Source organism: Mytilus californianus, unplaced genomic scaffold, assembly GCF_021869535.1.
Source record: "Mytilus californianus isolate M0D057914Y unplaced genomic scaffold, xbMytCali1.0.p SCAF_31, whole genome shotgun sequence".
NCBI lineage: Eukaryota > Metazoa > Mollusca > Bivalvia > Mytilida > Mytilidae > Mytilus > Mytilus californianus.
In genome coordinates, this window is record NW_026262681.1 from 56318 (window position 1) to 68290 (window position 11973).

Below are 11973 nucleotides of genomic sequence, written 5' to 3' on the forward strand. Positions count from 1 at the left end.
GTACATAAATGACGACTAAAGCCCTAACCTCAAATAAATTTGACCGTCAACTAGAACAAAGTAGAAGTAATTTATACTGGCCTTGTGTGTTTAAATACCATTATACAATACCCATTACTAATTCATTTCACATTTGAAATAAATAGCTTTCGCGTTTTAGCAAAATTAATGATGTCAATATTACTGCACCAGATGCGCATTTCGACAACCAATGTCTCTTCAGTGACGTGCGAGGTCAAAATGACGCCAAAATATTGGAAAGTCCTAAACTAAACACAAATACTGAATAGCTGTTAAAACCAAACAGTACCAAAAGTAAAGCCAAATCCTATTTGTATAGATATCACATTTCGGAATTAATTTAGAAATTAAAAAAGATTAACAACATGGAGAACAAGTTTTACAGTGTGTACAAAACTAGCTAAAATGTTTAGTATTTAGTTGTGGACTTCAGCTTTAATTAAATTTTCTAGTTTTTCTAGCGATAACTGTAATGCGACCATGAAATCAACAAAAATTGGTACCTAACGAATAACAATGAATCCAAAGTACTCTAGAAACTATGACATTTTAGTTTGTTTACAAAATTTACACATTTAATCCATCGGGGCATTCTATAACTAGAAACTATATCTACAAGGTTACCACATCTATAAAACAGGAAGAATATGTGGTATGCTGGTCAATAAGACAACTATCCACCAGAGTTCAAATGACGTATAAAGGTCTCCGTGTGGCCTGTAAAAAATAGCAAAAATTATACCACATAGCAAGCTACAAAAGGCCACGACATGACAAATGTAAAACAATTCAAACGAGAAAACTAACGGCCTGATTTATGTACAAAACAATAAACGAAAAACAAATATGATAAACAGCAATAAACCATTACCACTGAATTACAGGCTTCTGACTTGACAAAGGCACACAGAGAATATGATGGGGTAAAACATGTTTGAGGCCGCCCATTAGTCCTTCTTACCTTGGACATTGGTGTTACAGCACAATATAAGAACAAACTATAAAAATTAGTTGACAAGACTCGACTCATCAGATCGATACAAAGCACAGAAACACTAAATACACAAAATATTTATCTGAGGGTACTCGCAACTACTGAACGCTAGAACAAAGCCAAACACAACAAATTAGAAAAAATGTGTATCCAAGACAAAATATCAATCAGTACACATACAATGGGTTTAGTGTAAAGACGTCACAGATAGTCTAGGACAACATGAACTTGCGCAATGCAGAAACGTGACCTTGTGCAATGCAAAAATAATAGTATCGATATGAAGTAGAAGCGTTAGATTTAATAAATGTATAGAAAACATCGCGTAACTGTTATGTTTATTTTGTTTTAAATGCGTCCGTCTGAGATATAAAAAAGAATGCACGAAATGACGTGTGTTCATTCATATGGGTTTTCGGTTGGCCAAAAGCTGTACAATATGATAAATTGCGAAATTTGGCCAATGCCTTAGTTATTATCCTGGTGCACTTATGGTTTCATGACTGGAGTTATCTCAACGTATAATACTTTCGGATTTCCAGGATTTAATTCCCAGCAGCACTGACTTAAGATTAATTTTTGAAATAAACATATACATGCAATAAGTTAGTTGGGTATCTTGTAATGCTTGATTACTCGAACTAAATTGCTCTCCAAGCTGGTTAACTGCCAGTTCCCGAGGGTTTCAATATCCAGTTAGCCAATAATTTTGTAATGGAGTGACATTAGTTTTATATTGAGTTTTTGATTTAAAATAGTTTAAATTGAAAAATATAAGTAAAACAGTTTTCATTTAGGATAATCTGAAAAAAATCAGCTTATTACCAAAACCGTTGGTTTTCTCTTTTATTTTAATTTTTTTATGCCGAGGCCACATATAGTTTACTATACGGGTTTCGCTGTACCGTTTGCTACATTCTTGCCTTTTGATCACTTGCAAAAAGTTGCATCATAAGCAATTGTACCAGAACTCACATTATTGTTTTAATTTTAATAAGTTGATCTAGTTGAATTGGAATGTATTCTATTTTATGCATACCGTTTAATATACTCACCCATTTCGTAGATTTAGGACGATATAGAGATTTCTATAGACACCTGTCTATTGTTAAGGACTGTATGTTGACCTTTAGATATTGTTTTATGCTATTTGGTTATTTGTGTCGTTGTGTTGCTGCCTGAATTATATATTCCGTAGGTTTTTATTTATTATATTTACAAGATCAATCTGCTTGATATGTTTAAGTAATGTACGTTATATGTTGACCACTGGGCAGTTTATGCCCTCCAGGGAATACAATATAACAATCGGTGTACAAGTTCAAATCAAACTTGACAGTTTTGTTCGAATGAAGGTATTTAACCAGAACTATTTTTTTTAAATCGCAGTCAGCTAAGGCCAAGTTTTGCATTTCATAACTATGGGAAAAGAACATTCTTCTTTATTCAAGGAGAGATCAAATGAAATGAAAACCAAATAAGGCAGAAAATATTAAGATCTTTAGAAGGTATTTACAAAATATTAAAACTCATCATAGATACCAAGATTAAAATTGTCTTCACCAGACGCACGTTTTTGTCTACAAAAGTCTACAGTGACGCTCGCATCAAAAATTTTAAAAAGGCCAAATAAAGTTGGTCTATAATGGATAGTTGTCTCCTTGGCGATCATACCACATTTTGTTTTGCATTCACCCGGTATGATTCCAGTCAAAATTTCTGGCAATTAAGAAATCAAACTAGAAAGTTCTCTGAAACCAAAATAATATCGCAATTTAAAAACGTCCATTTCCAAAATTTGAAATACAAGCATCGTAACATCGTGATTTTACTTCATGGTATAACATTCTCAGATTTTTGTCTCTTCTGAACATAATAATAAATAAAATATGAGTATTTTCTGTTCGTCTTCCCACATTTTCTATGTTATTCTTTGGGCGAAACATATTTTTCCTTAAGTGCCATTCAGAACTATCCATCATAATGTTCCTTCTTAGAAATTTATCATATTTGTATGCAAGTTATAAGTGACCATAAGTTAAAATCATAGCGAAATACAACTTTAAGTATTTTACCCTAATTTACCTGAGAATGAATCTTTGAGTAAACAATTTAGCTAGTTGCATTTCCTTACACTAGTAAACAAATTTTGAAATGAAACTTATATTTTGAAAATGCTCTTAAAAGACAGAAAAATAAATTATTAGGTCATGTACAGTGTTTCAGTAAATTTTTAGACTTGTACACTGCGGTAAATTCAGTAATGTTCAGACAATTCGCTTACAGTCAATTAATATACGTTCAGTCTATGTTCAGGCTGTTCTGCAGTTATTGTTTATCTGTACCCAAAAAAACAAAATACTATAAATTGTTTGAAAAGCTACTGAATAGTACTGAATTGACTACAAGCAAAATGTCTGAACAGCACTGAATTTACAACAAGTAAATATCGGAAAATTAAGTTTAGATGCATTAAAACCCAAATAAAAGTTTTGTAAAGATAAAGGTGCAAAAAATATTTTGAATGATTTTAAGCAAAATATAGTATAATAGAAAAATAAAGGATGTTATTTTGGTTTTATTTAAGGTAATCATAAATGTATTTATCAAAGTTAGATGAACACTCATTTATGTTTTATAGGTTTTTAAAGTTGTTTGTTTACAAACAACGATTCACGTGTTTGAGTGTCTAATAATATATATCAAACGGGATTATTATTATCTAATCTTAAATTAAATATCATTGGTTGGTTTTATACCGCAATGCGATGTTTTGGGAATTGTTATCTTAGTAGCACGAGAATGTTTAAATAAATTCAAGCGGGAATTGTTTTCTTGTTAAGTTTGAAAAGTATTAAGAGAGGGACGAAAGATACCAGAGGGACAGTCAAACTCATAGATCGAAAACAAACTGACAACGCCATGGCCAAAAATAAAAAGACAAACAGACAAATAATAGTACAGATGACACAACATAGAAAACTAAAGGTTATTCGGCGCTCGTATTAGACCTTTTTCAACAATTGTCTACGCCTACAGTTGAGAACGACTACGACGGGTGAGATATGAGGGGTCGTCTCAAAAATAAAATTGAAAAAAATATTATTGATCGCATATGATTATATTGATTGCCAATGAGACAACTATCCAACATGACCGACGTGCACGTGTATTTACGCAATTATTTTGTACCGTACCTTGTTTTGTTTATTCAGTATTTGCTTATTAAAATTAAAGTTATTTTTGATGAAAAGAAAGGCTCCGAAATTTCATTTTTTAGACGTCGAGATGGAAATTGTAAAAAAAAAACCAACCTGTATTTTTGTATAAGATGTTTAATTAAACAATATTTTATGTCTGTTGACTAGGGCGGCACATGTTTCTACAATGTCTTTTAATTTTTGCTTCGAGTGCCTCAATGTACTCAGTACTTGATTTCTTTTCAATTCGCTAATTTGATGTTCAACTTGAATTCGATATTCAGCGACAATACAAATAGGCAAACATTTCCCCCTTTCAATTCAGTTACTGATAACAATTATATACAACCATTACTACTTTGAGACGACCACTTACATCTTACCTGTCGTAGTCGTTGTCAACTGTGTTGAAAAGGTCTAATAGTGCAGCAAACATCGTTTTATGTCAGTTATCGCTATGTCAGAACCAATACTCGATTTGAATGAAGATGATTTTTAAGGTGAACACCAAGAACGTTCTACTTAGCAAAGTCCCCTGTCTGTACTGATAAAACCACTGACAATCAACACCGTCAAGTTTAAGATGACACTTTCAGTCTGTTTAATAAATACTTGTACCATGAGCTGGTTGACATTAAATCCGAATTTTTATAAGAACAGGATTCTTTGTCTGGGAGGTTCCATGAAAACGCTAATATAAAATTCAAGTCCGAGGGAAATCGCATTCAGTTTAGATTCATTGAAGACATTTTGGAAGGCATTCATAAACTGTTAAAACAGGTTCAAATTTCCTGCCCAGCTTCTGTTCATGATCTCATCACTTAACTCAAAGATCACAAGAAGCTTACTAGAATTGTCGATAATTCCGCCGAGGGCTGGGCTACGGTCCTGTAGTATGAATGCAGTGACATTGCTGACGATAAAGAAGACAAGAAAAAAGATTCGTCAGGCCGAAACAAGGGCCCTTAGAACCATCAAAAAGAAAAAGATCCGACCTCAGCCATATTCTGCCCCGGCTCCAGCTCCTATCGTACTCTGCTCCAGGTCTTCATTGTAACCAACGTTGTCAACCGCCTTTTCGTCAAAACACTGCATGGCGTGAACCATGCGCTAGGAGCATCTGTCATCTTTGCAAGTAGAATGGCCACTTGAGGAAACAATGCCCCAACTTCAAAACAGCTCTCAGCAGCCAAACAAACAGTACCAATCAAAACTGAAATGTATTTTGTCAATGATAAGTATTTTGATTTTCATTTTTTTACTGATTGTTTTGATAACAATAAGGATAAAAGTGATTAGTTTATAGCTCAAGTACATTTTTATGTAATTTAAAATTTCCCTTATTTTACTGCTAGATAATAAGCGCATGTAACTGGTTAGATAATTTTCTTATTTTCCTTATCGCCAGTCATTTGAAATTTTCATTAAACAAGATAAATGACCAGTTACTGTTACATGTGCATTGAAACAAGATTTACGTGGGATAAAGTTTTTGAAATAAGTGTATCCTAAAGAAATTTTGTGTCGGCTTAATTTCTGTAAGGTTAATGTAAAGAGCATAAATTGTAAATTCTTGGCTTCATACAGCTTAATCCACAGTAGCTATTTACCAGGTGTAAGCAACGTAGCTTATGGTGTTCGGTAAAAGTAGAAAATAAAGTTATTCACAATATGTGGAATGATTTTGAAAAGAATCAAAGCTCCAATTGGAGAGAAATGCGGGCAATTTAACAGGCTTTTCTGTCTTTCAAAAATGTCTTGTACGGTTAAAATGTTAAATGGTGCACATAAAAATTAAAATTGTGTACGCATTGATCAATCTGGGAGTATGAATAAGGAACAATTACAGAAATTGCCTGTTTTTTATTTTTTTCAATGTTTGATATACGTTATCTCTATTGATGTTCAATGGATTCCCCGCGCTGAAATTTCTAAAGCTGATTAAATTTGTAAAATGGTAGATCATGGAGATTGGGGAGTTTGCAGATAATTATTTTTTTAAAATTCATTGATACTTTATGGGGACATCAAACCGTTGACAGATTTGCTAGTCCTATGAATTACAAAACGGAAAAATGTTCAACAGTAGTAGTAGTACGGTGACCGAGTGAGGAAAAGTCGCATATTTACAGAGTGTAATTGTCATTCGGACTATACGGCGATAAATCACAGTATTGGTAGTTCAAAGACTAAACTTTACATTTCGACTTGTCGAAAAATCGTATGGTTTATTTTTTGTAAAATGGGCTTTACAGTTCGTTAGCTTACTTTTAAGCAAAATTGACATTAACAAGGACTTAGGTCTGCATTTTAAAACAACATTCGTAACATGCTTTCTGTTATTATAAACATCGTTGTTACACCTTATTTCAACGATTTCAAATAAAGTTTGACCAAATTAATCCGTTATTGAAAAGTTTTTGTAAAAGATTAACACTACGAATATTTTGCATATTATAATAGAGTACGTTTCAATTCTATTTCATAATTGGTTTTTACGATAAATGTAAAATAATCAACATTAATATAATATTTATACTTTCTTTGATTTAATAACAATATCAAATTTATTTAACTCAGAAGCATTATGAAAAGGTTATCGTTTGCTAGAGAAGCAGTAATTAATCAGTCACTTCATTTACTTCTAAAAGTAAAACTAGCTTCTTTAGTTCAGTTGAAAGATGTAGTGATGGAATCTGCCAGAAATGTATTTAAGAGTATGGGTCGTTTGCTGAATATCCTGTGGAATCTTTGAATATGGTTTATCACAAAAGTTTCTATAAATCCTACACAAGTAAACACAATGTTTCTGTCTCTGTTGGGAATGAGGCTAGCAAGGTGTTTGCTGTAGTGATTTTCATTTGATTAGTAAAATCAGTTAGGTAAACTTTAGAGAAAGGGCATTTTACCACAACCAGTGTTTTACTAAATATCTAGTAAGGGATAAAGGGGATGATGAAGAACCATGTTCAGAAAACATTTCGGACTACCAAACTGTTTTTTCAAAAGTAATTTTGAAATTAGGAAAGATTTAATGGAAAACAAGAAAGCTTTTCTATGATCAGTATTGTTGGAAATATTCTTCTATTTCTTTCCTGATAAAGTTGTTAAAAGATTTTACAACTCGCTGACTGCAACGCTGGTTGGGAAATAATTACGGCAGTTCTGTCGTCAGACACAAAGTCAAGGCATGTCAAACATAAAATTTAGCAGCTCGATCACAATTGGGGACGTTGTTAAGGCAGCTGCTAATCTCAAAGTTGAATTAAAATGGTCCCAAAAACAAAATTCATTTAGTGAACACGTGAGGCTACCAGAATAGCAGCTTATTCATTCCGTTGTCAAAATAATTCGTAGTGAAATTGAAAAGATAGAATTTTCGATTGAGCAATATCCTACTTCAGTTGAGGCCTATCATACGGGTCAGTGCATTATTCTTTAGTTCAGCTTCTCTACTGGCTTGTTGATGAAAAAGAGTTTAAGAATTGGGATAATCCGTATGATATACAAACCGACAGCTTGAGAAAATGTTTGGCATTAACAGAATGCATTGTTGCTAGTAATAGGAATATGTTTACACCTTTTTATCTTGGATTAGCCGTACAAGTACATTGCTAGTTTGTTTCTATGTTGCACTTCTATAAGCATAGACAATGCAATTTTCCCATAGGAACTTCTTTTGAGGCTAAAATTATGCATCTTTTATTATGAAGTATCGTAAAAATGTATCCTAGAATGGAAAGTTCATATGCACTACTATTTTTTTCAAAGGTCAAAATATAGGGCTGTGCGGCATATTTTCAACATATATATGCCTCGAACTTCTAAGAGTTTAAACTTTTACTAAAATTCTGAACTACCCTTCCCTTCACTTTGGGTCTTCCTCCGCATTCAATTTGGCCGCTATCCATGTGTATTTATACTGAGGAAATTTTAAAGTTGTGTCTTTATGAGATGAAACATAGAGATCATATCTGGGAACTAGTAAGTAAACAAAACAAAACATCTATGAATATTATATATCTCCCCAAAAGAGGCGTGGTTTGTGAAACAGCTGTATTTACAAAGTGCAACCTATACTAACATTTATTTAAATAAATAAATCTTGAAAAACATTTATTCTCACAATAAAACTATTTATCACAGTCATAGCCTAAAAAAATCATGCATGTACTCTAACTTGTCTTTGACAGAACATTTTATACCTCCACCCCTGTTTCATTTTTTAATGTATTTGAAAGCAAGACTTTAAGTGCATGTTTTGTGACATGAAGTGCATAGAAACTGTATGAAACTACTCTGAAAGCAAATTGAAAGCATTTCAGAATACTTTAATTGTGAAGTTTAATAGTTAATCATTCCAACATTCAAGTTTATAAAAAAATATCCAATCCTGCCGCCTCTGTCTCCAGTCCACATCTTACTGCATGCCCATTTATCTTTAAAAGTTCACAATTTCCGCCTCAAATGATCAGTTTAGAAATTTTGTCACAATAATATCATCTCTAACCATATATCTAACATAATTTGGCATATATATGAACTAGAAGTGTTTAAAAAAAGACATATTTGCAGAAGTTAATAGTTTGATATATAAATTCATTAAAATCTTTTTAGAACTGACTGCTATAATCTGTTTTTTTACATAACTCCAAAGCAAGGTTATTGTTTTCTATACAATAGTGCTTTATAATAATCATAGCCTTTAAATGGTAAATTATCTGTGTTATGAACCCGGGACTAGGGATTTTTCTCTGTTTTTTGCCACTGGGGCCTCAAGTTTGTTTAATAATTCTGCTGTTTCTGTGAATATGGAATATTCAATATATTTTTAGGATAGAAAACACTATTGTTAGTTTTATAGAGGTATTTTTGTATCTGTAGCTTGTTTTTTTTATGCCGCAATCACAAGAAATCATAGCCAGTGTTACGGCGTACTAGTGGGTTTTCGACAGGACAAAAAACAGCCCAACAACAATGTTCATCAAGGATCTATGAGTTTCAATGACTGCAAAGAGTTAATAGAAGGACTTCTTATATATATACATAAATTATGAATTTACCTTGCATACAGGGCTTTAGGTAAACTATGCATACTGTAAACTGTGAATTCATGCTGAGTCGTCATATTTAAGGCCTTCGATTTTCTCAGTCTTCATGAAATATTTATAAAACTATTATGTTTGAGTTATTTTCATTAAAATCTCTGAAGATAAACCAGATTTTGTGATATTCTTCATGTTCTTTTTTTCACCCAATATAGGTTGAACTTCTGTAAATATTAGGGATGTCAACGAGTACTCGAGTACTCGAGTATCGCCGGTAGTACCGAGTATCGAATACCAAAATGATACTCGACTAATCGGTTTCTAATGTTTCCGTTAGAATGTTGTTGCCTTCTTAAAGAAAAAATATTTTAATTAAGAGCGCCTCCCGGTAATTAAATATTAATCAAAATTAAAATACGCTTCGAATGTTTTCGTTTTTAATTGCCATTTAAAATTCCCTCGAACAGATGTAGGCTATGAACAAGCGCACATTTCTAAGGCTTACACTTTTAGGTTATCGTGTCTTAGTCATTCCACCACCTCTCTACCGTCAGATCAAATATTTTCATCAGCATGACTGTTAGTTACGTAACAAAGTTGAGAAATCGACTCGTACAAGAAAAATTTGAAAAGATAATATTTCTTAATAAGAACAAATTCGTTGCATCCTGTATCAACCCTCAGCGAATGGTTAAAGGCGTCAGTAAGTTCTAATCATCACCCCTTTGTTGATCATTAAATGTGTTTTTTTACGATTCACAAATACTATTGTTTGAGTAAACATTTTTCTATAGATGTTTATTAATTAATTGATTAGATTATTGCCAGTTTACATAATTAGTGGATGTATTAAATGAGCTATTAATTATGGTATAAAATTCCTGGGACTATTATCTAGTCCTAAATAATAATGTTGAGGGTTTTACGTCCATAAGACAACGACCCACAATACGTAAAATGGGTATAATTTTGTGTTTCCATTTTGTAGATGTTTTTCCGAGCGAGTACTCGAGTATCGCTCGGTAAATCTAACGAGTACTGGATTAGTAAATATTCACCGAGTTGACATCCCTAGTAAATATAGACAATGCAATTTTCCATAGGAACTTCTTTTACGGCTAAAACTGTGCCACTTTTACTATGAAGTATCGTAAAAAATTATATCCTAGAATGGAAAGTTCATATGCACTACTATTTTTTTCAAAGATCAAAATATAGGGCTGTGCGGCATATTTTCAACATTTTTATACCTCGAGCTTTTAAGAGTTTAAACTTACACTAAAATTCTGTTATTCATCTCCCGTTCATCTGGGTCTCCCTAAGAATTCAATTTTGCCGCTATCCATCTGTATTTATACTGGTAAAATTCCCAAGTTGTGTCTTTATGAGATCATATCTAGGAACCAGTAGGTAAACAAAACAAAATATCTATAAATATTATATATCTCCCCAAAAAAGTGGCGTGGTTTGTGAAACAGCTGTATTTACATGTACATAGTGCAACCTCGAAGCGTCTTGTTGAAATTCTTAACACCCATAGATTTTATGCCACTTACATTGAACTTCACAGATATCTCTTACAAGTGTAAAGATTAGTCAAATCAATGGTGACCGATACATTCCTGATGACATTGGTTCTATTTTGTTGGGAGGTCGTCTGATTCAGGGGGGCTCAGATAACATCGACATACAAACTATGGACGGTAACAACTCTTTCCACTCTTCAGCTAGAGCCATGTTTTCAAACAAAGCCCGTGAAAATTTGACACGCATCAAACGCGGCCAAGACATATCTCTTTCTTCTATGGATGACACTACAGCCTCTCTGACAAATACTTTATTCTTCTATAAACCAAAGGTAAGAGCTGAATCAACTCGTCGTGTAACCCAATTTATCCAGAATACTATAGACTTTCCAGTCAATAACAAAGGAACAGGACAAACAGTTCCTTTCTGGACAGGTTTTAATTGTCTGTTATCTGAAAAATGTTGCAGTTGTAACATATCCTCCAATAATAGATGCTAAACCCACTGATAAGTCTACAGTATTCACTTCTATGAAGAAGTGTCTTGATATGTGGAATGAAGCAGGTCAGGCACATGCCATTCAAATATATGATCAGCAGCTCTATGTTATGCGCAGCAGGTGAAATGGTCAAGACCTGATATGTTTGAATCTCATATTCTAAGACTTGTTGGTTTTCATACTCTACTTTGTTTCATAACAGCATTAGGGAAGTTATGGGAACATGGAAGTCTGCGAGACTTGTTGGTTGATTCGGGTGTATATGCTGGTAGTACAGCCGAACAAATGTTGACTGGGAAGCAACTCAACAGGGCTGTCAGGGGTTTCACAATAGTTTTTGAAGCTTTAACAGTACTGTTTTTGTCTTCATTTATTCACTGGTTTAGGACCACTGATCACTTTGATAAATTCCGGATGTTTTTTGGAATGCTTTGTTGGAGTTTCACAGTGGTAATTCCAACAACTCAAGCCAGATATAGGCCTAACGCCTAATCTGACGGAGTAATTTGAAGTTCATATACAGCCTCTTATAGATACATATAATATAAACAATTTGAAAGTGATGCATTACCTACATGCAAATACTGGGATATGTTTCTTGAAGCTGTAGAAATTTTGCGTTCAAATGTTACAGCAGAACAAGAAGGGAATTGATCACTTCATTTTAGATCGTCATCTCAAATT